At 49.8% G+C, this 28,000-nt stretch overlaps 1 protein-coding gene and 1 long non-coding RNA gene across 3 annotated transcripts in view; one reads left to right on the top strand and one right to left on the bottom strand.

The window, feature by feature from the left end:
* The window catches only part of MRPS15 (mitochondrial ribosomal protein S15), a 602,556-nt gene that overhangs the window by 299,332 nt on the left and 275,224 nt on the right, over positions 1-28,000 (bottom strand). The gene's annotated exons all lie outside the window — the stretch shown is intronic.
* Positions 15,976-26,838, top strand: LOC126961245 (uncharacterized). Its single transcript, XR_007728234.1, has 4 exons — positions 15,976-16,048; positions 19,286-19,690; positions 20,376-20,468; positions 26,732-26,838. It is a non-coding gene; the product is annotated as an uncharacterized LOC126961245 (long non-coding RNA).

Genomic DNA, 28,000 nt, shown 5'->3' on the forward strand with positions numbered 1-28,000 from the left:
TTCAGCAACCTTGTTAAACGTCACAGTCTAGACTCAGATGCACTGGGGGACGTAGGAAAGACTGCCCTCCCCTTGCGGGACAGAGTGATAAAGGGGCGGTGGGCCCTGCTTTTCCTGCGGCCCCCTTGGAATATCAGCAAGGGCCTGAAAGGAGGCTGGTGCCTCAGGGCGGTGGGGGGAGATGAGGTGGTGTGGCCATGTGCGGAAGGGGCTCAAGGGGAAGGTTCACAGCTTTGACTCCCTCACCCGTGAACTCCACTCACTTTCCTGGATCAAGTTCCCTGCGTATCCTGGCTTGTGTGTGATCTTGGGAAAGGCCCTTCTCCTAGGTCTCAAAATGTCCCCAGCGTGTTGTCTGACATTTGCTCAGGTGGCCTCCTTGTGAGGGTAGATGCTGCTGGACAGTCTAGTGTACTCTAGTTAAAAACTTCTCCTTTTGCAGTATCCACCCTAGAAGGTGGGGACATTCTGGTGACGGGTTATTCCTGTTCTCCGTGAGCTCTGGGGAAGAGACATGAACGAGGTGCCACGGAAGCGCCTTGGAAGGAAGCAGTGTGTCCTTCCGTTTGGGTGGGGAGAAAGCTTCCCAGAGGGGCTGTTGGAGTGGCTCTCGGAGGGCACAACAGCGATCATCTTAGTCCATGTACCTTCCTCTGCTTCTCAGGCTATTTTGTTCGGAAAAATTCCTAGAAGTGAAATTTCTGTGCCCAGGATAGCGCATCCATCAGGATTCTTTTGCTGTAGTGGCCAAAAGCCACCCCCCAAAGCCGACTTCTCTAAACGAGGCAAGTGTGGGTGGGGGTTGTATTGGCTCACTTGGAGTGGGCAAGTCTGCGGAGAGACAAGGATTCCGTCAGGTGGGACCCAGGACTCAATCCATCACCCTGGGATTCATCTTTTCTCCCTTCATCTCTCCGCTCGGCTTTCCTCTGAAAGGAATTAATTTCCTTATTCTGAGGCAGGCTCTTCTGCCTGCTGGAACCCCTGGAAGCTCCAGACTTATCTCCTGCCAGCTTAGCCATCTGCACAAAAAGAGAATCTTTCTCTTTGATTTGGTCTACACAAGGCCTGGGCTGAGTCTCACTGGACCAGTTTGGGTCCCTGCATCGGACACAAGGCTGGGAGAGGCAGTGCCTCTGTTGGTGAGTCCTGAGTCCTGCACCTACTCCTGGAACCTGGAGGGAGTGCCCATCCAAACCAGCGGATGCGCTTCCCGAGGGAAACCAGGATGCTGCTACCCAGAGAAGCTGCACAGCAAACTGCACAGACGTCCACTACCAGCTGGGGCATTCCTTACCCTCTCGATACTTCAGATTTTATCTTCAGCAGTCACTCAATGGCAGGAGAAACCTGTTGGAGTAGAGGATCAAGGAAGGCTAGAAATCCTTGAGAGAGTCATTTATTTGTTGGATTTATTTATTTTACGGGTTGAAAGCTGCTGCATGTCAGCAGCTGCTTGGAGCTCTGGAGGAAGAGTGACTACATAGTCAGGCGCTGTTCTGGGCCCAGGGGTTAAACAGTGAACCCCCTGGTTACTGTCTCAGAGGGCTTTCATTCCGGGTGGGAGAATGTGTGTGCAGAGATAATGGATAAGCAGAATTGGCAGGTCACAGGGTGCTCTGAAAGCACCGTGGCTGGGCACCTAGGCCAGTGGGGGTGGAGCCAACCCTGGGCATGGGGGTGCCTGGAGATGAGGCTGGGCTCTGAGACTGGAAGGATGACTGGGGGTGGAATGTCAGAGAGAGGAGACAGCCCAGTGAGGGTCAGAGATCCAAGAGAGGAGAGGGCATTCAGTAACTTCTGACGGACTTTTGAGGCTGGAGACTCCATGTGGGGATGGGCCTTGGGGAGGGATGGCATCTGCTGACGCCCAAGGGTTTGTTAAAGAAAACTAACGGGGAAGGAGGTCCTTGCCAAGGGCTTGGGCTTGATCCTGGGCAATGGGAAGCCAGGTAAAGGGTTGTGAGTGTAAGAGTGGCTCATGCAGGTGTGTGTGGTCTGGGGCAGTGGGGGTGGTTCACGGGGGGGCCTGCACCGAGGCAGCCAGGGGGCCAGGTGGCCTGGGAAAGATGAAGAGTAACACAGGACCATACCTGTCTCTTTTTCTCCCCCTCCTGCCTCTCCTTTCTCCGGCCTGTCTTCCTTCTCTCCCTCCCCTTTATTCCCTCATCCCTTTTGTCTCCTTGGAGGGTGGAGAGCTGCCTTTCCAGAAATAGGAGTTTATGGAGAAGTTTATCCTTGGCATGAGAGACATCCGCCTCACTCCAGAAAACCCAGGATAAAATAAATCTAATTAAATCTGTTACTGTTCACAGAGACTAGTTTTGTGGGCAATTGACCTGTTTTATTTATTATGTAAACCATCATGAAACCCAAGCTCCATATTATTTATGCTAATGGAAGGGAATAGGTAATAAATCCCGCATGAGGATGTGGGCAGACCAGATGGTGCTGGTGGCACTTTGATGGCTCGTGCTGGAGGAGCTGGTGCCAGACGTCACTCCCAACCCCAGGAGAAGGGCTGGGAGGGGCTGGGAGGGGGTGGGAGGGGGTGGGATTGAGTCCTGGGGCAGCTTCACTCTCAGCAAATTGAAAATTGCTAATGAGAAGATGGGGGCTTTCTGGGTCATCTCCTTCTCCCTTTCGGGGGAAATGCCAATCTGTGATACATCCCCTGGAGAAATCGGAATAAAATTAGATGGCGCACCTCCCATTTGTCCCATGCTAGGGCAAGCCTGCCACCTGCATGCTCACATCAGATTCCACAGCAACCCTGAGAGGTAGGCCTCATTTGCCCCCGTTTTATAGGTGAGAAAACTGAAGCAGAATCAGAGCTGGGGGTTGAACCCAAGGTGTTTGAACTTGGACATGTAAGCCTCAAGTCTTCCCAGGGCGCTGTGGCCTTTCGTAATACAGATCTGGGAAGGAAGGGTAGAGACCAGGGAAGGAGAGAGGAGGAGAGGAGGAAAGAGGAAAGGGCAAAGAAGGGTGGCAGCAGTGAGGGGTCTGGGAGGATTGGAAGCGGGGCAGGAAGGAGGGGAGAAGGAGAGGGAGAGGAGAGAAGGGAAGAAGGTAGTGTGAGGCAAGGGCAAGGGGGAGTGGGTGGGGAAGGGGGAAGAGGAGAGGGAGAGGTACTTCTCTCTCCCCCTGAGAGCAGCTGGCCTTAGATCTTCAGAGGAAATGAGAGTTAGATAAAGGTGGTAACTGTTTCTCTCTCTCTCTCTCTTTTTTTTTAATTTGAGACGGAGTCGCTCTGTTGCCCAGGCTGGAGTGCAGTGGCCAGATCTCAGCTCACTTCAAGCTCCGCCTCCCGGGTTTACACCACTCTCCTGCCTCAGCCTCTGGAGTAGCTGGGACTACAGGCGCCTGCCACCTCGTCCGGCTAGTTTTTTTTGTATTTTTTAGTAGAGATGGGGTTTCACTGTGTTAGCCAGGACGGTCTCGATCTCCTGACCTCATGATTCGCCCGTCTCGGCCTCCCAAAGTGCCGGGATTACAGGCTTGAGCCACCGTGCCCAGCTGGTGGTAACTGTTTCTAGCTATGAGGGCAGCTGCCCCTTAGAGAAATGGAAAAGCAGGGAGTGTATTTCCTGCCAAAGGCCGAGAGCATCATCTTCCCTTCAAAGAAAAGAAGAAAGAAACATAAGTCAGGAGGCCATGGAGAAGAATCTAAGTTTGCAGTAGCCTTGCAAGTAAGCAGAGTTGGCTACCAGCCTGCACTGCCTTCCCCAGCCAGCCCCACCCCCTGCAAGTAACAGCAGGCACATGCCATTGCTCTTTTCTGTATGCCAGGTGCAAATTCTTGCTTTGCTCACCCGTCTTGGGTCAAAGGGCCTAAAGAGAGAATTTAGTCCCAAGGCAGCGTGATTTATTTTCAAAGATTGCAAAGGCGTTGGGTCTTCTGTGGCTATGGGAAGGATTTGAACTTGCCATGTGGACTTGAACAAGTTACTTAGTATCTATGAGTCTCAGTTTTCTCAAGGGAACAGCCATGCCCACCTCCAGTGTTGTGGATGAGGACTGAACAGGGCAAGGCATGGGCCAGCATGGTGCCTGGCACAGAAGAGGTATTTGCTTAAGTCAGATTCCCAGGGTGGCACACTCTTGAGATGGAGGTCCCAGGAAGTTTGCTGCAGGGTATAGAGGAGGGAAGGAAGTAGGATTGGGCAGAGGAAAGAGTTCAGTGGTGGTTCAGTTGCAACAAAGGCCTTAGCCCTACAGGAACTCTGGAGCTGGGATGCATCTGCAATAGTGACCAGCTGGCCCAGTTTTCCCAGGACTGAGAGGATTCCTGGGATGCAGGACTTTTTGTGCTAAAACTGGAAAAGTCCTAGGGAAACTGGGATGAATTGGTTACCCTACCCTGCAGAGGTGTCCTGCTTGTGGCAAAGGGGCTGGACTTTTATGTCTCAGTGGATGCGAGCTGCCTTGAAGGAGGGAATTTAACTTTATTTGGCTGAGGGCAATTCCTGGAGAGGGACTCAGCTGTGAGCCATCAGTTGCCAACACTTCAGGCAGTTGGGGGAATGAGTATCTTGTTTCTGAAGATGGGATCTGGGGAGCGTACCACAACATCCCCTATGTTGCTGGGTAAATATAAATTCTCTCCCCATCTCCTGTGAGGCAGGCTGGGGTAGTTATAAAGAGAAGTTCCCAAAGGTGTCACAACTAGTGACATTTTAAGAGCTCAAGGAGGTCTCCTCCAAACTCTCATCTTGGCTTGTTCAAAGGGTAAGATCTTGCACCTCTGTTGCAACATAGAGGCATAGGATCTGCACCCCACAGCACCAGGAGCTCCCCATTACAGGTATAGTCTCTTGAAACACCCATGTGGGGCAGTGGAACTCATTAGATTTTTTCAGCAGGAGAGCTTTTTGCTTTCCTTCCTGGTGATTATTTTTCCCTTCCTCTAGTCTGGGAGACCCAGGCTATCCTCATCCTAGATAATTAAAATATCTATAACACAAATAATAACAGCTGACATTTATAGAGCCTTTACTCACGTCAGGCACAGTTCTGAAAGCTTTACATGTAATACGTCATTTTATCCTCCCAGCTGTCCTATGAGGTAGATACAGTTATCCTTATTTTACCAACGAAGAAACTGAAGACCAGAGAAGGTTATAAATGGATGAAGTTTACATAGGTAAGAGGTAGTAGAGCCAGGATACAAACCCAGGCAGTTTACTTCCTGTGCTTTTCTCATGTGCAAATGACACCATTAGATTGAGACTGTCAACTCAGTCCAAACTTGCAATTGTTTCCTGCTGGTGGTTCTGTCCCTGCATCCTTTCACAGTGATAACAACAATAAAAACAGTGAGAGTTATAACTTACCAGGTTTTAACTCTGTGTCAGACACTGTGCTGACTGCTTTACCTTCATCACTTTCTTTGATGATTATCATAAGCCTACAAGTAGCCTCCTCATTTTATAAATGATTGTCACTTACCCAAGTTCACAAAACTGGTAGGGTTGTTCTGGATACTTACTGCTGGGTAACAAACTCCTGCAAACTTACTTAAAACAAGGGCCATTTTGTTATATCTCACCATGCTGTGGGTGAGAAATTCAGGCAGGGCTCAGCTGAGTGGCTCTTCTGCTCCATGCCGCATTGACTGGGGTCCCCGGTGGTACTCAGCTGATTGCTGGACTGGTCTGGAGGGTCCAAGACAACTTTTCTCATGTGGCTGGTGTCTTGGTGAGCCCAGCTATGTCTCTCTCCTTCTCCTTATAGTCTCAGGACATCCCCATGTGGTCTCTCCAAACAGAGTCATGGGATGTCTTATGTGGTCACTCAAGATCTAAGAGTGACTGTTCTCAGAGGCAGGAAGTGAAAGCTGCTAGTCCCTTAAGGCCTGAGCCTGGAAACTGGCACAGCATCACTTCCAACATGTTCTGTGGCTCAAAGTCATGACAGCGCTCACGCTAATGCAAGGAGGAGGAACAGACCTCACCTCCCAGTGAGAGGCTTGTCAAAGAATTTATTGCAGTCTTAAATCTACCACAGAGACCAAGTCTGTCTGCTTCCCAAGCCCTGGTGTTTAACCCACTCCCTACATGCATCTCTACCTTCCCTTAGGAGCTTTCTCTTTTCCCTGTGATTCCTCTTCACTTCAGAAAACCCAGCGGCTAGTCATTCCTCTGCTCATCAGCCTTCAGAGCCCTGAGCTTGGCCAGCAGGGTCGAACTGTCTGGCCCTCTGCGCCCCTCTCCCTAGCAGCCTCCTTCTCTCCCCTTTTTTCTTACCTTCCATGCCTATGCGACAAGCCTCCAGCCTGCCTGGCAGCTCTGCCCTGGATTGGCATGGGGGCCCTGGCAGGGGATGAGGCCGACCCACAGGGCAGCACAGTGGCTCAGAGGAGAAATCCACAAGTGAATGCTGGCAATGGAGGTGGGAAGTAGTTAGGGTCCACCAGAGTCAGCGCTGATGGGGGCACTAAGGCAGCACAGTCTTGCCAGCCTGGGGAGACTCCAATGTGGTCGGGCCATCATGCCCCTGCTGAAAACTCCCCATGGCTCCCCATTGCCCTCAGGCTGAAGTCCTGCAGGAGCTGATCTTGCCTACTCTGAAGCCTCACCCCTCAGCATTTCCTGCTTTTCTTCCTAACCTTCTTCTCTGGCCACACTTCTGTTTATCTGGGAAGACATGGAGGTTGAAGTGCCGTAGCTATCTTGAAACCATAAGAGGCCTGGGAGGGGAGTGAGAAAGTGGAACTGAGAAGGAGAAATAGAGGGAGAGAAAGGGAAGAGGGAGAGGGAATAGGAGAAAGAGAAATAGAGAAAGGGAGAGGGAGAGGGAGAGAGAGAGGGAGGAGAGGGAGAGAGAGAGAGAGAAAGACAGAGAGAGAGAGAGAGAGAGAGAGAGAGAGAAAATCTGGACAGTTGTTTGAGACTGGGATCAAGCCATATGTGATTAGGTATACCCAACTTTCCAGTCACATGAAGCAATGTATAATCTATTTGTTTGAGCTAGTTTGGGTTGGAGTTTCTGTCATTTGTAACAGAAGAGCCCCAGTGTTGGTGAGGGTCCTGAAACTCGGGCTGGGTATTCAGGCCTTGGTAATGATAATACCTTTCTACTCTGGGGAAAATGCTTAGAACTTGGCTGTCTTGGCTGGAAGGTCCCAACTCATCACTGTATACATGGGGAAACTGAGGCCCAGAGAGGCAAAGTCATACGTGGAGGAAGTGACTGCCACTGGAGATGCTTCAGCAGAGAGGACCTGGGCTTTCTACTGAGGCCGCTGACCTCACCCTGCATGGTGGGACAGTGTGTGAGGCTCTGTTTACACACAGAGGAGGGATAGGAAGGCCCAGATCTGACTCATGGGAAACCATGGTAGTTGGACCTGACCCAGGTTAGGGAGTTGCTGATACCCACCTGGCAAACCCTGGTCCCCTGGTCTTAGTAGTAAACAGAGGCTGCAGGCCCAAGGGTCAGGAGGGCCTCATGAGTGAGGGCAGATGGGGCAGCCTCAGGACCACCTCTGGCCAGCACAGGAGGCTGAAGGGCCGCAAGACTGAGGCCTAGTTAAGTGGGGTGACACCATGTTGTCCTGCTCAGCTCACTGGATTCCAGCCACCCTGGCCTGCTCTTTTCTGAACTGTGCCTGGCAGTTTTGGCACCAGGGCCTTTGCACATGCTGTTTCACCTGCGTGGAAACTCCTTCCACCCTCCCACTCTGCCTTGCCATCCTCTCGTCATCTTCCAGGCCACAGCTTAAACGTCACTTCTCAGTTTTTTTTTGTTTTGAGACAGAGTCTCGCACTGCCACCCAGGCTGCAGTGCAGTGGTATGATCTCAGCTCACTGCAACCTCCGCCTCCTGGGTTCAAGCGATTCTCCTGCCTCAGCCTCTCGATTAGCTAGGATTACAGGCGCCTGCCACCATCCCCGGCTAATTTTTTGCATTTTTAGTAGAGATGGGATTTCACTATATTGGCCAGGCTGGTCTCGAACTCCTGACCTCATGATTTGCCCTCCTCCGCCTCCCAAAGTGCTGGGATTACAGGCGTGAGCCACTGCGCCCGGCCTAGGGACATCCTTTCTTATCTGCCTTCAATCATTCAACAAATATTTTTTGAGCTCCTAATATGTGCCACATAATTTTCTAGACACCAGTGGTGAACAAGACCAATTTGAGGTTATATTATCTCTGGGTGGTAGAGGCAGGTGGGTAGAACACACACATACGCAGACACACACATAGACACTCCCAGACACACACTTATATAGACACACAGAGATACACATACATAGACATAGACACCCAAACGCAAACACACAGAGACACACAGATACAGACACACACACACACACACATAGACACTTCCAGACACACAAACACAGACACTTATACACAACACACAGAGCCACCCAAACACAGACACTTATACACACACACCCAAACACAGATACACACACACACACAGATACTGCCAGACACACAGACACAGACAAACACAGACACTCATACTCACACAGAGACACCCAAACACAGACACACACACACACACACACAGACACTCCCAGACACACAGATACAGACAAACATAGACACTCATACACACAAACACACAGATATAGACACCCAAACACAGACACACACACAGACACAGATACTACCAGACACACACACACAGACAAACACAGACACTCATACACACACAGAGACACCCAGACACAGACACACGCACACATAGACACTCCCAGACACACAGATACAGACAAACATACACACTCATACACACACACACACAGATATAGACATCCAAACACAGACACACACACAGACACAGATACTACCAGACACACAGACACAGACAAACACAGGCACTCATACACACACAGACAGATAGAGACACCCAGACACAGACACACGCACACATAGACACTCCCAGACACACAGATACAGACGTAGACACTCATACACACACACACACAGATATAGACACCCAAAGACAGACACACACACAGACACTCCCAGACACACAGACACAGACAAAAACAGACACTCATACACACACAGAGAGATAGAGACACCCAAACACAGACACACACTCACACAGACACTCCCAGACACACAGATACAGACAAGCATAGACACTCATACAGACACACACACAGATATAGACACCCAAAGACAGACACAGACACACACACAGACATTCTCAGAAACACAGACACAGACAAAAAAGACACTCATACACACACACACAGAGACGCCCAAACAGAGACGCATACACACAGACACTCCCAGACACACAGACACAAACATAGACACTTATACACACACACAGAAAGACACCCAAACACACACACACCCACACTCCTACACAGACACAAACACAAGACACACACACACTCACAGATATAGACACCCAAACACAAATACACGCAGACGCAGACCAGACACACGCAGACACAGAAACAGACACACACAGGAAGCCGAAACAGAGAGGTGGGGGAATTGATGCTGGGGAAAGTGATAAAGAGTTTTCAATCGCATGGTTGGAAAATAGCTCTCCGAGGAGTCTACATCTGAGAAAGAACTTGAATGAGCGGAAGGAACGCTCTGGGAGAGGGGTGTGGCATTCTAGGCAGAGGGAGCAGGGGAGGGGATGGGGTGAGCCACCAGGCTGGGTGGCAGCCATGAGTGAGGGAAGGAGCGGAGGGCCCAGGTACAGGCAGAGCTACAGGTCAGGAGCCCTGGCCTTTCAAGTCCCAGTGAGGACAGGGAACTATACAGGATCTTGAGAAGCCACTGAAGGCTTTTTTTTTTCTTCAACTTTTATTTTAAGTTCAGGGGTACATGTGCAGGATGTGAAGGTTTGTTACATAGCTGAACATGTGGTGGTTTGCTGCACAGATCATCCTGTCACCTAGGTATTCAAGCCCACCATCCATTAGCTATTCTTCCTGATGCTCTCTCTCCCCACCATGCAACAGGCCCCAGTGTGTGTCCCCTGCCATGTGTCCATGTGGCCTCGTCACTCAGCTCCCACTTATAAGTGAGAACATGCGCTGTTTGGTTTTCTGTTCCTGTGTTAGTTTGCTGAGGATAATGCCTCTCAGTTCAAAGGACATGATCTTGATCCTTTTAATAACTGCATAGTATTCCTTGGTGTATATGTGCCACGTTTTCTTTATCCAGTCTATCATCGATGGGCATTTGGGTTGATTCCATGTCATTGCTATTGTGAGTCTACAGGGACCTTGAACAAATTTACAAGAAAACAAGCAACTCCATTAAAAAGTGGGCAAAGGACATGAATAGACACTTCTCAAAAGAAGACATACATGTGACCAACAAACATATGAAAAAAACTCAACATCACTGATCATCAGAGAAATGCAAATCACATCCACAATGAGATAGCATCTCACGCCAGTCAGAATGGAGATTATTAAAAAGTCAAGAAACAACAGGTGCTGGCAGAGAAAAGCTGCAGAGAAATAGGAACGCTATTACACTATGGGTAAGAGTGTAAATTCGTTCAACCATTGCGGTAGACAGTGTGGCGATTCCTCAAAGACCCAGAGGCAGAAATATCATTTGACCCGGCAATTCCATTACTGGCTGTATACCCAAAGGAATATAAATCATTCTGTTATAAGGATACGTGCATGCGTATGTTCATTGCAGTACTGAAGGCTTTTTAAGAAGGGGGTGGCGCAGTCTGAGTCACGCTTTAGCAGGCTCCCGCTGGCTGCCGTGGGTGGTGGACAGCGGGTGGAGTGTGGAAGCTGAAAGCCACGCCAGCCGTCCAGGCAGATGATGGTTGCTGGGGCTGGGACAGGAGCAATCATAGTGGGGAAGGGGTTGGTTTTTGGATACAGTTTCAAGGTCGAACCAGTGGGATTTGCCAAGGACCTGGATATGAGGCATGAGGGAAAGCAGGCAATGGCTTTGGCCTGAGCTGCTGGGTGCTGCTTAGTGAGATGCGGAGGTGGGAGAGGAGATGGGTCTCAAGGGAAGCCTGAGTTTCATTTAGGTTGTATACAATTTGGGGTGCCTCTCAGGCCAATGGAATGCCTAGCAGGGAGTTGTATATGTGAATTTCGCGTTGGGAGACAGGGGTATGGCTGGAGACCCACATTCGTGCATCCTCAGTTTACAGAAGGCATCTAGCACTGCTTTGTCCTTGATGAGCTTATCCAGGGAGAGAGAGTGGAGAGAGAAGCCCAAGGCCTGAGCCCCAGACATCTCTGCTTGCTTCTGAGACATCACTCTTCCCTGGTTGTCACCTAGCTGGTTCTGAGGTCAGGACTAGTAGAGGGCTTGAGTTTATTTCCTAGAGCTGGCATCACAAATTACTCTAAACTGCTGGCTTAAGAAAAAAATCTATTCTGTCATAGTTCCAGAAGGCACAGCTCCAGCATTTAGGTGTCTGCAGGGCTCTATCCTTTCCAGAAGGTCCAGGGAAGAATCTTTTCTTGATTTTTCCAGCTTCTGGTGGCTCCAGGACAGGGGTGTACCCCGGAGGTAAGGAAAGCTGGGGGAGAGGCCCCTGCTGAGCAAGTTACTGGTCAGTCTTGGGGTTGCCTTCAGGGCTGGTGGGCTGGGAGCAGAAGCTCTGAGCTCTTCTTTCTAGAAAGAAATTCGCCCTCAAATCCTTTCCTAACACCTGGGGAGTGCCACCCACCCTCTTCAGCCAAGGTGCCAAATGCTAATCCTGGTCTGGGCCCAGATAAGCTGCTGTTTAAATAGTCAGAGATTAGTTTTCAAATTGACAAACAGAGCCCATCTGGAGTGCTCGGAGCTGCCCCCTCCAGGGCCTGGCTGAGCAAATCCAGTTTAATTAGTCTTGGTGCTCAGCCCAGCAGGGGTGGGGACGGGTTGGGGGAGGGGGTGGTGGCCTTCCTCCAGCTCAGCTACTGGCCTCTCCAAGGCAGTTGGGCTAGCCCTTGTCTGTCTGTCTGTCCCAATCCTCCTCCTCATTGTGCTGGGCCCTCAAGAGTTAAAGAACAGGAGCAGGTGTGAGGATTCACTCTGCCTGTCCCCTAGGAAGGATGGACCTGAGCCCCTCCTTCCACAGCCTCCCCTCTACTTCTCCTCACTGTGCAGCGGGCTCCAGCTGCAGGGAGCCACCTGAAGTTCCTTCACACATCTCATGCTTTTACCTGTGCCTGTGTGTGCCACTGCATCCCTTCATTCATCTGTCTAATAATTATGGAGCACCTACTGTGGCTGGGCACTGTTCTAGGCACAAAGGAGACAAAGGCTCTGCCCTCTGGAACTTTTGGTTTAGGAATGGGTGATAGATATTGGCCAAATAATCACACAAACGGATGTTCAGTCCCAGACTCTGCAGTGTGTTCATAGAGTACAGCGTTGGGAGCATGTGGGGGCTCAGTGTGGCTGGCAGGGGTGGGGAACATAGAAGGGTCAGAGGAGGCTCCAGAGGAAATGGCATTTGAGTTGAGATTTGAAGGGCGATGGGGAGTCAGCCAGGTGAGGGGGAATGAGTTGAGAGAGAGAGAGTGTGTGTGTGCTCGCAAGTGTGTATTGCGTGCATGTGCGTGTGTGCACACATGACATTCCAAGCAAAGGGAACACTGGGCACTTGCCCTAAGGCGAGGAAGCCTGGTACCCTTGCACACCCAGGAGAAGGCCTGTGTGTTTGGGAATGGGAAATGGGGTGAGGCCAAGAGGAAGCGGTGCGGGGGTGGGCAGGAGGCTGGGCTTCCTCAGCATCCAGTCCATCTCAGTCTTTGAACCCAAGAACAATGGGAAGCTCTTCCAGGCTCCAGGCAGGGGCATGATCAGATTTACATGGAAAGAGACTGCATTGTCTGCAGTGTGGAGATCAAAGGCCTCTCTGCCTGGAATGCTGCCCCAGACACCTTGCCCTCCTGGGCACCTCCCGGGGGAGCACCTCCCGGGGGAGCACCTCCTTGTCCTCACCCACCACAGCCCACGGAGCAGGCTGCATGGCTACTGCCTGTTCCCAGGTCTGAGGCTCCCCTTGCACCTGTCTCTGTCTTCTCGGTGCCCACCTTGGTGCTAAATAAACATGTTGAATGAGCGAGTGAGTGAATGAGTGCATAACTGAATGAGATTTTGGCTCAAGCGTTACCTCCGTGATGAATAAAGACAGTCCTGACTGAGCTTGGGGCCAACACATTTACCCACTCCTTCCTTTGTGTGTTCACTGACCTGCACAGAATCTGTCATCTCCCCAGCCCCAGGAACTGGTGCTGTGCTGGCAAACAGGTAACAGCCGGCTCTCCAGAGGGGGAAAAGCCCTGCTTTGTGGTGTTTGCTCATCTAAGCAAACATGCCTGCTCACCATGGCTGATTTGAAGCTGCTTACCTGACATCACTGAACACAGAATTGGGTGGGGAAGTGTGCAGTCAGCTCTTGGAAGCCGAACAAGGCAGCTCCAGCCAGCACTCCCTGAAAAACTCTACTGTTAAGAGGAAGCCGGGCCCACAGTCTGGTCAGGGCTGTGAATGTCCCAGCAGGGCCTCAAGTGGCCACGGCTGCTTGGGAGAAGCAGCATAGTGTCGTGGTTAGGACACAGGTTCTGGACCCAGACTGCCTGGCTTTGAGTCCTGGCTCCTCTGCTGATTAGCTGTATGACTGAGGGCAGTTAGCTAACATCACTGTGCCTCAGTTTCCTCATCTGTGAAAAAGGGGTGATATTGATCATTAGAACTCCCTTCCTAGAATGGTGTCAGGATTAAATTAGGCACGGTTTGTAGAGGACTTGAAAAGGTGTTTGGCACATAATCCATATTTAATAAGCTCCCATGGTGCCCTCAACAAAGAGGCCTCCTTTCTATCCATCCTTCAAGGCCAGTGCAGCTGCACCTGCCTGTGAGCACCCATCCCCTGGGCCCAGGCTCCTCACATCCCCTGAGCATAGGCAGCACTTCCTGGGCCCTCCTTTGGTCTTTAGAAGGGAGCTTCTTGTCTACAGCCAATGACTGCAGCACTTCCGTGCCCCCATGCCCAGATCTGAGATTCTAGACCTGGTTCTTTGTGGGGAGGGTCTTGGGAACCCACAGAAACTGCTAAAATTCCAATGATACAAATTCTGCAAAGGAAACTGGGGTTATAATTCGGGAATTTTTAGTTGAAGTGACTTAGAAATGTTCAATTTAATGAGATGTACACCCTCTAAAAAACTGGGAAATCCCAGTCGTGCCCAAGGACACAAGTTCATGGAAACCCCAGGCAGAAGTGAACAAGAAGAGCCCAATGTAATTTTCTCACTAATCATCATTTGGTGCTCATTGATTTGTTTTATTCTCTCTGAGCAGTGAGAGACAAGGAGGACCTGGATGTTTAAAACAAAATTAAAAAGGGGACCATTCTGAAATGGGAGGAAATTGTATCCATTCATTTTATTTTATTTTTTTCTGCAGATTTGGAAGAGACAGTGTCTATTGGGGAAGTCCTGGTGAGGGACAGATGGCATACTCAAGTGTTTATGAAGGTGAGGATGGGGGCAGGGGACCCCCCAAGGAGACGGAAGGTGGTGGCAGGGGGTCATCACCACCCTGGATCCAGTGAGTGCTTTCTAGGATGCAGAGAACACAGCCGGGGCACACACACTGTAGCCAAAGTCTCCCTCTGATATCCTGGCCTGGAGCCTGGGGCTGTGCATAGGAGGACTGGACTAGAGGATGTACTGGTTGCTTTGTCCTTGAAACCCTCACTTCGTCTTCTCCCAAGTTTGCTGCAAGTCTCAGTGGAAAGGAAGGTGGCTGGGGCTTGCTGAAAGAGAAAAAAGAATCTCTTGTGAGAGTCTTTGCAAACAGTCCTTGGGCACCCCAGCCAGGCTTGGCCTGGACACATACATGTGCAGTGGACCAGCAGCTCTGCCATCCTTCAGGACACAGACGGGAGTTGGCCCTCGAGTTGGAAAGTGGCAGTTGGCACAACAAAGGTAGAGCCAGGCTGGGCGGAGGCCAGGGCTCCCTGATGGGTTTGCTTTCTTCCTGGTGATTACCCATTACCTCCCGTCAGTGGGTGATAAACTGTTATCACGGAATTATCCGCCGCAGGCTCCAGCATCAGTATGAAATCCATTACTGTCCGTCAAGCCCTGTGGCTAATGGGAAAAACCCGGCAGCTGCCCGGTGCGCCAGGCGGGGCTCGGACTGATCCGTTATCTGTCTAATACTTCAGCAATCGCACCTCATAATGGAATCTTGGACAGGAAATGACAAGAAGTCCCAGGATGTGTCGTTCCGATGGGCATGTGGTGGGTGAGGCTGCCTGGTGGGCTCTGGAGTGTGGAATGTGGCAGGGAGGTGAGCCAAAGGGTCAGCCTCATTGCCAGCCCCATGAGCTACAGGGAAAACTTTTGCTTGTGGCCCATGCACAGGTTCCCAGTACACAGCCAGACAGACAAACATGTTCGTGGATAGGAGGCTGACTGACTGGATGAATGGACGGATGGACAAAAATGTAGATGAATGGATGGATAGATGGATGGACAAAAATATAGATGAATGGATGGATAGGTTGATGGACAAAAGTATAGATGGATGAATGGATTGGTGAATAGATAAATGGATGAACAGAAATATGGATGGATGGATGGATGGATGGATGGATGGATGGATGGATGGATGGAATCCCAGGCCACATCCCAGGAGGCTGGGATCTGTGCCTTGCTCTGTTCCTACTAGCCCCCTCTTCCTGGGCTGAGTGCCTGTCTCGTCAAAATGCAGGGATCAACCAGTTCGGCAATCTGGTGTGAGTGTGAGCACTGAAGTCAGACAGATCTGTGTTTGAAGCCCGACTCTCTGGCAGCATAGCCTCAGACAATTGACTTCATCCTTTTCTGCCTCTATGAAGTAAGATGATACTAGAACAATATCAACTGGCTGATACTTGGTGCCACTGGGTGGTGAGGGAGTCATCCCTGCTCTTGTCCCTCCCTGTTGATGACACCCAGTGATGTCATAGAGACGTGCTCATAGAGACAAGTGCTTAAACCCAGACTCTGAGCATACTGCAACCTGAGCGTGGGCTAAGCACTTCTTTCCCTCAATCCTCCCATGCCTCATCTGTGAAAGGGGGCTGATGGTATGTACCTTGAGGTATGGTAGAAGGGCTTTTGTGAGATATCATCACCTCTCTGGCTTCATTTCCAATTCTCTCCCCTGACTCACTCTGCTGTAGCCACACTGGCCTCTTTGCTGTTCCCCAAACATGCCATGCTCAATCTTATGTCAGGGTCTTTGCACTGGCTGTCCCCTCTATCTGGAAGACCTTTCCCCAGATGTCCACCCACTATCTTCTTTGGTGGATGCCGCTCTTCACCACATGTCCCCAACTCCACAAAGCCTTTCCCAGCCACCTGATCTAAAATTACAACCCTCCTCTCCATTTCCCATCCTGTTGCCCTGGTTGTTTTCACCCTAGGCACTTACCACCCCGTTTACACACTGTTGGCCTAGCTCCTTCCTAGCACGGAAGTTCCCCGACAGCAGGGAGTTTTGTCTCTTTGATTTGCTGCTGTATCCCCAGCAGCCTGGGCAACATCTAGTTCATAGTAGATGTTCACTAAATATAAATGTGAGTGAATGAATGATAGATAGATACGCATAACACAGTCTCCTCCCTCTGTATACCCTGAAATATTGGGTTGAATTAATTCATGGAAGCAGAGGAGATATCTCGGGTGGGGAAGGATTGGAAAGGAGCTAAGCAACCCACTGGCTCAGCCAGGCTCTGAGGAGACTTCCAAACCCAATTAGCAGTTTTATTAAAGGCAATAGGATTAGAAGCATTTGCAGCAAACGTTTACTTGGCTTGAGCTCTCTCTCTCCACCCCCAGGGCAGTGCCTTGCTTCTCTGTCTCCCTGCTCAGGAGACAGGGCTCCCAGCCGGTCTGTGACCGGACCCAGAAGATGGGGGCTGGAGATCTGTAAGACTGGACTCTCCCTCTCTCTTCTGTCATCCCCCACTTCTACCCACTGCCCTAGCAGGTGTCCCTCCCCTCAGAGCAAAAGTGGGAACTTCACACCCCTGGGCTTCTGCTCCCTGCAGGGGAAAATGCTGTGTACATTTCCGTAGTCAAATTTCCTTTATTTTTACCCTCCTCTGGGCTTTTGCACTAGCTGTTCCCTCTCCCCAGCTCTTGGTGTGGCTGGTGCCTTCCCTCCCTTTAGCTCTATGCCCAAATGTCACCTCTTTAGGGACACCCCCTCTGACCACCCTACCTCAAGGAGTCTACCAAAGTCACCTTGCTTATTTCTTTCGTAGCTCTTACTCAAGTGAAATGATCTTGTTTTGCATTTGCTGTGCAAGTAAATGATCCTGACATCAACCTTGTCATGTTAATATGATATCATTCCCATTTTACTGATGGGAAACAGAGGCACAGAGAGGTTATGAAGTAACTTTCCAAAGCCACACTGCAGGCTGGGGGTGGAGCTGGGAGTAAACTGAAGTTCAGTAAATGCCAAGTCCCCGCTCTTTCCTTGCCATCGCCGAGAGTCTCTCCTTAATGAATGGAGGGCCCTGAGGTGACTTGCATTCACAACTCCTGTATGCACAGCCTCATTCAAACACAGAGAACACAAGAATCCCAGCTGGGCGCTGGGGGTTGGATGCATAGCCCAGCAGGCCAGCCTCCACGCCCCCAGCCTGCTGACTGCTAAAAGCAGAGGTCAGCCTGTGGACCCAGGCACAGGAGGGACAGTCACAGGCTGCGTGTCCTCCAATTTTCAGCCCAGTGGGGCCAGGAGGTTTCACCGCATTGGGCAGCAGTATATTCCCACCTGCTGCAGATATTAATTTAGGGTTTATAGAAAAATCCATACGTTGTGAGTTACCCAGGGCGGCGGTCGCAGGGAAAGGCACAAAATCAATAGTGAGAGATTGTCCTCTTTCACAGCTTCTGTAAACGGGGCTGCCTGGGCCACTCAGGGTAGGTACAAGCAGCCGGAAGTCAGTGGGCTTCCGGCCCTGTGTGGTGGCGCCTCTGGCTGCCAGCCTCAGGAGACTCGTTTCGGCGCCTGCTGGGACTGATTTGTAGTCTCTCTTGGCACTGTCAAAGGGCTCGGTAAATATTTATTAACACTTCTCCGCAGGCGATTGCGCCTTCTTGGCTGCAGTTCCTTGGGCATCAGACTGTGGCAGAGATGCTCCTTGCCATACCCCATGGCTTGCCTGTGTCATGCAGTAAGGGGGCCCCCAGGGAGAGCAGAAAGTGAGGTCCCAGCCCAGGGTGGAGGCAGTGGCTCCATCTTCAGGGAGGGCTCACGAGGTTTTTGTCAAGGAGTCAAAGTTGTGGCTGGGCAGATGCTGAGTCTGAGAGGACCCCACTCCCACCCCCAGTGACTGCTGGACTCACGGCTGGATCCACTTGATTTCATTTGCAAGCTCTGTCTCACTCTTGGCCGGGATCAGAGGTGTTGGAACAGCGCTGTCTAATAGAAATCTAATGTGAGCCCCAAATGCAATTTTAAAATTTTCTAGTAGCCACATCAAAAAAAGGGAATAGACCAGGCTTGATGGCTCACGCCTGTAATCCCAGCACTTTGGGAGGCCTAGGTGGGTGGACCACCTGAGGTCAAGAGTTCGAGACTAGTCTGGCCAACATGGTGAAACCCAGTCTTTACTAAAAATACAAAGATTAGCCAGGCGTGGTAGCCAGCAACTGTAATCCCAGCTACTCGGGTGGCTGAGGCAGAAGAATTGCTTGAACCTAGGTAGCAGAGGTTGCAGTGAGCCGAGATTGCGCCATTGTACTCCAGGCTGGGTGATAAGAGCGAAACTCTGTCTCAAAAAAAAAAAAAAAAAAAAAAAGGAACAGGTACGATTAAATTTAATAACATACTTTACTTAACCTCATAGATCCCAAATGTCATCTCAATATGTAATCAAAATGAAAAGGCATAAACGAGCTATTTTACATTCTTTTTGTTATGCCAAGTCTTTGAAATTGGGTGTGTGATTTTATGTTTAGAGCACATTTAAATTTGCACTAGCCACATTTCAAGCGCTCAGCAGGCACAGCTGGCTACCGCATCGGACAGCACAGTTCTAGAAAGCAGTCTGGGCTTCATGTCTCTGCTCAATACCAATACAGAGCCAGGTGCAGGGTGGGTGGGGGGGCTGGATATGTGGCCTGGCAGTGTTACCCACCAGATCTTTCCAGTTCTCTTGGGCACAGAGTAGTCTTGAACTTGCTCAGTCCCGGAAGGTGGGGGTGATCACATGACTTGTTTTGGCCAGGGAAGTAGGGCTGGACGTGGTAGGTTAATCTTTAAGAACCAGGGAGCGATTCACCAAGCTCTCCTTCCCTCTGCACAGGGACCAGCAATGATCCAGATGGTGGCTGTGCTCTGTCTGCGTGGGTCCCAGAGTGAGACGCTGAGGTGCCGGCCTTGTTGAATGGGGAGGGCTGCTCTCTGCTCTGGAGATGGCACTGTGCTCTCACGTCCACATTGTGGAAGGCAGAAGGCCAAGAGACGCTGAGTGACGTGTCTTCTGTAAGGGACTCAATCCCGTTCGTGAGGGCTCTGGCCTCAGGACCTATTCATCTTCCTAAAGGCCCCACCTCTTAACACTGTCACACTGGTGATTACGTTTCAACACATGAATTTTGGGGGGGACATCATCATTCAAACCATAGCACCAGGTGTCACTTGCCCTGTCCACCTTCTGGGGCTGTGGGATGCCAACTCCGGGGTCCCTGGATCTCACAGCAAGCTGCAGGTATGTGGAGCAATGCCTAATGAGTGAGAAGATTCCCTGAGTGGCTCTGGAACTACAGTAGGGCAGACAGAAGCTACTTAAAGTGCTGGCCATTTTATGCCCAGTGGAGCCCTGGCCCCTTCCCACAAATGCCTACTATTTGCTAAGGTCCTCAGAGTGCACACCTGAAAAAATCACCTCTGTCTCTATAACTTTAAGGGGATGGGATTTCCTTGGGTCCTTTGTATATTTCCCAACCGCAGTCATCCTAGGACTTTGTGGGAGTCTGGGTAGACAGCACACCTGGGGAAGAATGGCTGAGGCCAGGCTAAAAGGTATGTGTACACCATGGTGGCTGTAGAATTATTCGTGATGACCCATCTGGAAGCAGCCCTCAGCCCATCAGTAAAGAGTGGAGGGTGCTTCAATGATGGGATCCTGCCCCATGGAACCTCTCCCACCCAGTGGATATGGCCACAATGGTTACAGAGCAGCCCTGGGAGATCCCCACCACAGCTGGCACTGAATGGCATCAGTGCCCAATGACTGATGCAATCATATCAAATGTGCAGGGCAGCCAAAGGAACTCGAAAAAGGGAAGAGTGAAGAGCCAAAGGATTAGAAATGATTTTCTCTCTTTATCTAAAGAGTCTTTATTGTTTGTGGGGCAGGAGGAGTGATCATTTACCACTGCTCTGGTTTGCAGGGAGAAGCATTTCCACTGAAACATCTCCCAGACCTAGCTCTTCACTCGCTCACCCCCGCCTCCCCTTGGGAAGAGGAGGAACTCCTTTGATTGGTGGGTTCGGGTGAAGGCACTGAGCATGCTCAGCTCCCGACCCTCCTCTCTCTAGGTTCTGCCTGCCTGCAGAAAGGTTCCCTGCATCTTTTTTCACTAGCTGAGTGGGCTCTGCCTGGGCGAGGCAGATCTGTAGTTCCGGGGAAGAGGTTCTGTGTTCTCCTGTGCACCGAAGCTGGAGTTTTGATCTCCATTTGTCTGATTCTGGTGGGAAGAGAGGGATGTTATATTGGGCTTTCTCAAGCCTCATTGGTGTCAAAAATGTATCTTGGTAAAAAAGGAAATGGATGATATATATATATTTTTTCAAGTCGGGTTTTTGCAAAATGCTTTGCTTCAGACGCGGTGTCCAGTGGGCGTTGCCCTCAATGCTTCACCTGGGGCGCTCCACTGAATGCTGGGGGTGACTGGATCATGTCACAGTAAAAAGTAACTGAAAGGCACAGTAAGAAGCACCTGGATCTGGAAGAGGCTGGGAGGTGAGGCCCCACATGTTACCCAGCCAGGAGAGCACCAGTCTGCCATTCACTACCATGTGTCCTTGGACAAGACGCCTCAACAAATGTGGGGTGTGGGCTTTGGAGTCACACAGACCTTGGGGTGGTGTCTGACTTCCCCACTTACTGTGCGATCTTAGGAAAATCGCTTAACCTCTCTGAGACTCAATTTCCCCATCTATCAAACAACAGTAAGAGGCATTCTTCCTCCAGGGGTCCCAGGGTGCACATGATGGTGCTGAGTTTAGGGCACCATGACCTTTCACCGCTGTTGTCCGGTGGGATGGATGGAGGTAGCCAAGAGATACCTATGGGCCTCGGAAAACTCTGGAAATACTGGAATTGGGCTATTTTCCCTTCCCCCTTGTCTCTTCTGTTCCTCATCTGTCTAATAACCTTTCAAAAACTCAGCCCACCGCCCACCACAGAGGCAGGGAACATGTTCCATGGTCAATGGTCAACCCCCACCTCAGTGTTTTGGGCCGATTTCACGCCAACACGTCTTCGCATTTTGACTCCATCAGATCTAGCCTCTCTATTTCACTGCAGAATTGTGGGTTTTTCTCATAAAGTGTTTACTGGGTATGTAAAATATAATCACAGCTTTATGAATATGAACTAGATTATTTTAATGATTGCAGGTAATTTAAAACTTAAGGGCAATCACATTTTCCAGTCGTCTTTCAGTGCCTTAGAAACACGAGCGAGCGGTTCTGAACAGCCGCGGTCTCGCTTGCCTGCCCCTCAGCAACGGCCCTGCTCCAACCCGGTGTTACAGTGATCTGATTATTGTAATTGATGACATTAGGAATAAGGAATCCACACAGAATAATACAGGCGCCTGTCATGCCAGAGTGGTTTTATTCATTGTTAGAGAAGTTCATAAAGTTGAAAGAAAGCATCTACGTGGGCTAGAACAGCACAAAGCATGTTTTGGTCCTTTCTTAATTTGTGAATAAAATGATGAATTCCAGAAGCCTACTTTCACTGACAATTGAAATCAGCCCTGTACACCCCCGTGCCTGCTCTCTACCCCTGGGAGCTCTGCTCTGTCTTCCAGTCTCTGCAGGAAGCTCCTGCACTGGCCAGCCCTAGGCTCCCTGCTGTCCCAAGGCCCCAGTTTCTATTTCTTCTTCTTCCTTGCTGGCCTCATGCAATCTCTCCCTTGGACTCTCTCCTCATGCAGAGCCAGTCCCTTTTGGGTATGACCACTGATAATAGACATAGGGATCTGAAAACTCTCATTCATCTTTCTAGAAACCAGATCCTCTTTTTAGGGGGCAGCTGTAAACTCTGTGGATTTCTGCTGTCCATTTTACAATTAAATATAATACCTATCATTTCTTGAGTGTTACAATGTGCAAGTGTGGTGTTTAACGGCACATAGATTAGCTAATGGAATGGCTTACTGCCACCTCATATTACTGATTTTCTTATTTCCATTTTACAGATAAGGACGCTGAGGTTCAGAGAGGCTACATTATTTGCCTAAGAAAGTACATTTTAATTAGTGGCAATGACAAGATTCAAACCCAGGTTTTGTGTGCCTTTCAATGATTACAAAGTTGCTTTTCCTCAGAGAAGCGAGGGAGGAAAAAAGTGGGATGTGGATGCAGGAAAATGTGGGTGCAAAGGTGTAGAGGAGTGGGATTTGGAGATGTTCCTGATAATACTTGGAGGCTGTTTTTCTGCAGGGGAGTGGGAGGGGAATTGGAAGGCAGGTCCTTGGCTGAACAAGAGATAAGGAGTTAGTTGAGTGGCGGAATGCAGATTGGTGAAGAGGAAAGAAATTTTAAAATATGGAAGAGGAGAGGTGGAAGAGTTTATGGATCAGATGCACTCAGGAGGAACTGAGAGTTCAGATGAGGTAGATGGCTAAGAATGAGGAGACTCTCCAGACCACATGGTTGCACGAGGTTGTGTGATGTCCTTTAGCCATGCGGGGGGCAGTGGAGATGAAGAGGTGAGAGGTGAGAAGAGATGTGAGGCTGCCTCCTGATCCTCACCGCAGTGTGTGCAGGAGGGGTGGGGGGGGGGTTCAGGGAGCATAAGTCATGCAGCTCCAGCCCATGGACAACAGGGGACCACACCCAGGCTGCTCCCACACCCCCGTCTTCACCTCTTGGGCCACCCAGAACTGCACTCTGCAAGGTGACGCTGCAGATTCCCAGCTCAGGGACATGGTTAAGGGAGGATGATTTTCTTCTCATTCCTGCTAATTTGCTGCTTCTGCTTAAGCTCATAAAAAGTTTCCTAGCAAAACCATTTCGGCCTGAGTTCCTGCTGGAGCCCGCTGAGCTGCTGTAATTAAGCTTTGATTAGCCGGCTATAAATTCCCTTTCGGAAGCCAGCACTGCCCTTGGAGGGCCCCAGCAGTGTGTTCGGTGCATGCCTGCCCCAGAACTTGGGTGATGATTCCCAGTGTCAGTGGTTAGTGAGCATTGTCAGGGATGGAGGCAGAGATCATCCTACTCAGTCTGACTGAGGTGGGCATGTGCAGGAAAAAGACCCAGGCCAGCTCACTACCTCCCAGAAGTGGGACAATGATGGGCTGGGGTTCGGAGGCAAAGGATGCTGGTATGAACAGCCCCTTTGGAAAGCCCTTCCTGGTTTCTGTTTTATAACTCCAAACAATAGGCCCCGGCCAAATATATTTTTGTAACATCACAAGCTTGTTGCAAAGTCAGTTTTATGGATGCACTAAACCTGCCTTTTAAATTATCATCAAGTGTAATAAAACGGCAGAAAATCATCAATTTTCCTGAGAATGTGAGTAAAGTGAAAGTTAGTTACATGTTGGCATGTGAACTGCGGTCCAGCTGTGTCTATAATCGGAATTAAGCCCTGCAAGCTTTGTGGGAACAGCTGTTTTCTGATGCAGCAGCCAGGCTTATATTTTATTTGGAGGAGGTAAGGCTGGAACCTCAGAGAAGTGGCCCCTGCCTGGGAGACAGAGAACTGAGGGCCTGCATGCCTGTACACTCACCCACAGGCCTCTGAGGAGGAACAAGAGGTTCTGAATGTTCCCCGACAAGGACCCACCTTCCACTCCAACTCCATTGAAACAACTTCCAGCTGAAAGCTAAGACAATCAAGATTCAGGATGACCTGGACTATGCAGTGGGGAACAGGCAGTAGTATGCTACACATCTTTAGTAACTGGCTCTCAAAAAAAAAAAGAAAGAAAAAGAAAAAAAAAAAAAGCATGATGTGGCTGGGCGCAGTGGCTCATGCCTGTAATACCAGCACTTTGGGAGGCTGAGGCGGGTGGATCACCTGAGGCCAGGAGTTTGAGACCAGCCTGGACAACATGGTGAAAACCCGTCTCTACTAAAAATACAAAAATTAGCCAGGCGTGGTGGCAGGCGCCTGTAATCCCAGCTACTTGGGAGGCTGAGGCAGGAGAGACGCTTGAACCTGGGAGGCAGAGGTTGCAGTGAGCTGAGATTGCACCATTGCACTCCAACCTGGGCGACAGAGCAAGACTCCATCTGAAAAATAAATAAATAAATAAATAAATAAATAAATAAATAAATAAAATATATATCTCTCTAAAACAAAGCATGATGTGTAGCATTTGCTAGGCTCCATGGTGTAAATACTAACAATTTCAAAGTACCAAGGTTGGTGCCACCGAGTGGAGCTGGGAAGAGATACACAGCAGTGCACCATTGTGGTATTTCCACCATACAGATTCAGTAGACATAAATAACGTACGGGAGCATCAACGAGTGCGAAATATAGCACAATAATTAAGACATGATGAGTTTTGAGTGTTCATTACCTTTGTTTCAATACAATTTATTTGACTGTAAGTTAATATAATTTAATTTTTAATAATAGCTGTGTCTAGCTGTGTTTAACAGCTGGTTTGCACATTCTTGAAAAATTAACCATGGACTCTTACGAGCCAGTTTGAGCCCGCACCTGCAAACACTGGCACAGGTCTGGGAGCGTCCTGCCAGATCGCAAAGTCTCCCAAGGCAGGACCACCTCTGTCTAGCTCACTGCTGGATCCTTTTCACCGAGCTCAGTGTTCAGCGCTCAATAAATGTATCTTGAGTTTATGAATAACAGGTGGCAGGAAATGTGCTTTTACAATGGTGTTCTCCAGGGGCTGGACTGATTCAAAGCCAAACAGTTCAGCCCCACCACTGCCTGGATCCACCAGGGACACCACAGGATCATCCTGGAGAAGGGAAGGGGAGGGAGGGAAAGGAAGAGGAAGGAAAGAGAAGGGGAGGGAAGGGAAGGGGGAAGGGAAGAAAAGCGAAGAGGAGGGACAGAAATAGATACAGAATGCCAGCACCTTGACTTTAGCCCCATGAAGCTGATTTTGGACTTTTGGTTTCCAGAATTATAAGATCAATTTGTGTTTCTTTTTTTTTTTTTAGAGGAAGGAATACATCCCAAGTCGTTAAACTGTGTGTTATTTTAAAGCCACTAAATTTGTGATAATCCGTTACAACAGCAATAGGAAACTAACACACCTCCTGAGAAACACACCCAGCTTCTCACTACCGTCTTCCCTCTGACTCTGACCTGCCAAGCCTCTCCTCCAACAGCTGACCTCCAGGAGTCCCATCTAGGCTCTAACTTCCAACTCTCACCTGCAGAGTGTGACTCAGGGTTCACGCTCATCTTTGACACCTTGAGTCTCCTCTCTGATGCCATATTCCTGATGCTCACCTCCCATCTCTCAGCTCCTGAGGCTGACTTCCAAACTCCGACCCGCACCACTCACCTCCAGCTTCTCGCTCCTCCAAGTCCCCCTTCAACATCTGGTCTTCTAGCCTCCCGCTTCCTCAGTCCTTGGGACCTCTCCCACTTAGACCTCCCTATAGCCAGCACAGGCAGAGCCTCGTGTGTGATAACTCTCAATCCCTCTTCCAAGGATGGAGCAAGAGGGCAGGTGCCTTTGGGGTGGCTCAGCTTGCCTGCGTTTATTTATATGTATTTATTTGTTTCTAACTTATATTCAGGGTGCATGTGCAGATTTGTTATACAGGTAAACTCATGTCTTGGGGGATTTGTTGTACAGATCATTTCATCACCCAGGTACTAAGCTTAGTACCCAATAGTTATCGTTTCTGTTCCTCTCCCTCCTCCCACTCTTTACCCTCAAGTAGGCCCCAGTGTCTGTTGTTCCCTTCTTTGTGCTCATGAGTTCTCATCATTTAGCTCCCACTTGTAAGTGAGAACATGCGATGTTTGGTTTTCTGTTCCTGTATTAGTCTGCTGAGGATAATGACCTCCAGCTCCATCCATGTCCCTGCAGAGGACATGATCTTGCTCCGCTTTTTATGGCTGCATAGTATTCCATGGTGTATATGTACCACATTTTCTTTATCCAGTCTGTCACTGATGGGCATTTCCGAGAAGTGCAGAGGTGATAAGAGTGCACAGAATTGTCAGCGTGTGGGGATTAGCAGGCTGGCACATTTCCTCCTGCAGGCAGCCCTGCTCTGTGGTGCTCAGGACATAAGGCATTTCAGGAGAAGCATCGTCTCCTATGACTTTGGCAAGGTGAGGACTTTCGGTATCCATGGATGCCACCTGTCAGCAGGAACCCCTAGCTGCTTTAGGACACAACCCCATGGATTACCTAGGTTGATTCCATGTTTTTGCTATTATGAATAGTGCTGTGATGAAGATTCACATGGGTGTGTCTTTATGTCTTTATGGTGGAATGATTTATATTCTCCTGGGTATATACCCCATAATGGCATTGCTGGGTCATTCCCCGTGTTTTATATGTTCCAATAGCTGCAACCACCCAATGGCAGAACAACCGGCTGAAGAGGGCAGAGTTCGACATTGTCATCAACTGGGAGAGAAGAACCGGCTTGTTTTGACAATATACTTTAATAAATTCAACCAAGTAGTCAATACATATTGAACTGAATTGACCTGAATAATCTAATAATAATCAAAGCTACTGTTTATTGAGGATTTATTATGAGTCTGACACTTTAGCTTCATTTTTCTTCTAATTCCCATAGTTACCTCTGGGAGAAGTACTATTATTTCTCTCACATTATAGGTGAGAAAATTGAGGGTCGGAGAGGCCAAGGGAATTACCCAAGGACACACAGCCAGAAGGTGGTAGAACTGGGATTTGAACCAGTGTGGTCCAGCGCTCATGTTCTAACCACACTCTTAATGATTTCTTTTCATTTAAGCCTCAGTTTCCCTAGCTGTAGAAGGGGGATCATGGCAGTATCAGCCTCACAAGCTGGTGTGGAGGTAACTGCAGAATTTCTCTGGGGCTCTCGAAATGCCACTAGAGCAGTTGGCTGCTGATGGCAAGCCCTAGCCCAAGCTGGGCACTAGTCACTCTGGGTCCTCAGGGACCCTGCTCCTTTTGTGTGGAGCCTATAATTCCTAGAAAGCAGCCACTCTTTTCCCATGGCCTTCCCTGGGTTTCCTTTTAATGGCTGCTCCGTGCCTGGACGATCCTTCTCCTGAAATGCCTTATGTCTCTGAGCGCTGCGGAGCAGGGCTGCCTGCAGGAGGAAACGTGCCGGCCTGCTAATCCCCACACGCCGACAATTCTGCACACTCTTGCCGCCTCTGCACTTCTCAGAAATGCTTTTTAAGTGGCAGATGCAGCTTATGTTTCCCCTGTGCCAACAGGAGCGCTTGCTGCCAACGCTGACGGCCGCCCTCAGACCTGGAGACAGCCTCATGAGTCCTGGGAGATGCAAATACTCAGGGCATCTTGAGATGGGGTAGGGCTGGGTTCTAGAGCAGCTAGGGGTCCCTGCTGACAACAGGTGGCATCCATGGATACTGAAAGGGCATACCTTGCCAAAGCCTCCCCTATCCCAGTCCTGATGCGGTGCTTACATTTCCCCATTAGTGCCCTTAGGATAAAGGGCCTAGCTCCAGAAGGCTCTTATTAGAATACAAATGTGGTATCTAAGATTAATGAGACATTAATAAAGCAGGGCTTGACTTTCTTAAGGACCTCTAAGGACTGGGAACACCATGAGTCTCCCTGAGGGAGGTGCTGAAACAGGGTGCCAAGCTGTG

Source organism: Macaca thibetana, chromosome 1, assembly GCF_024542745.1.
Source record: "Macaca thibetana thibetana isolate TM-01 chromosome 1, ASM2454274v1, whole genome shotgun sequence".
NCBI classification, from domain to species: domain Eukaryota; kingdom Metazoa; phylum Chordata; class Mammalia; order Primates; family Cercopithecidae; genus Macaca; species Macaca thibetana.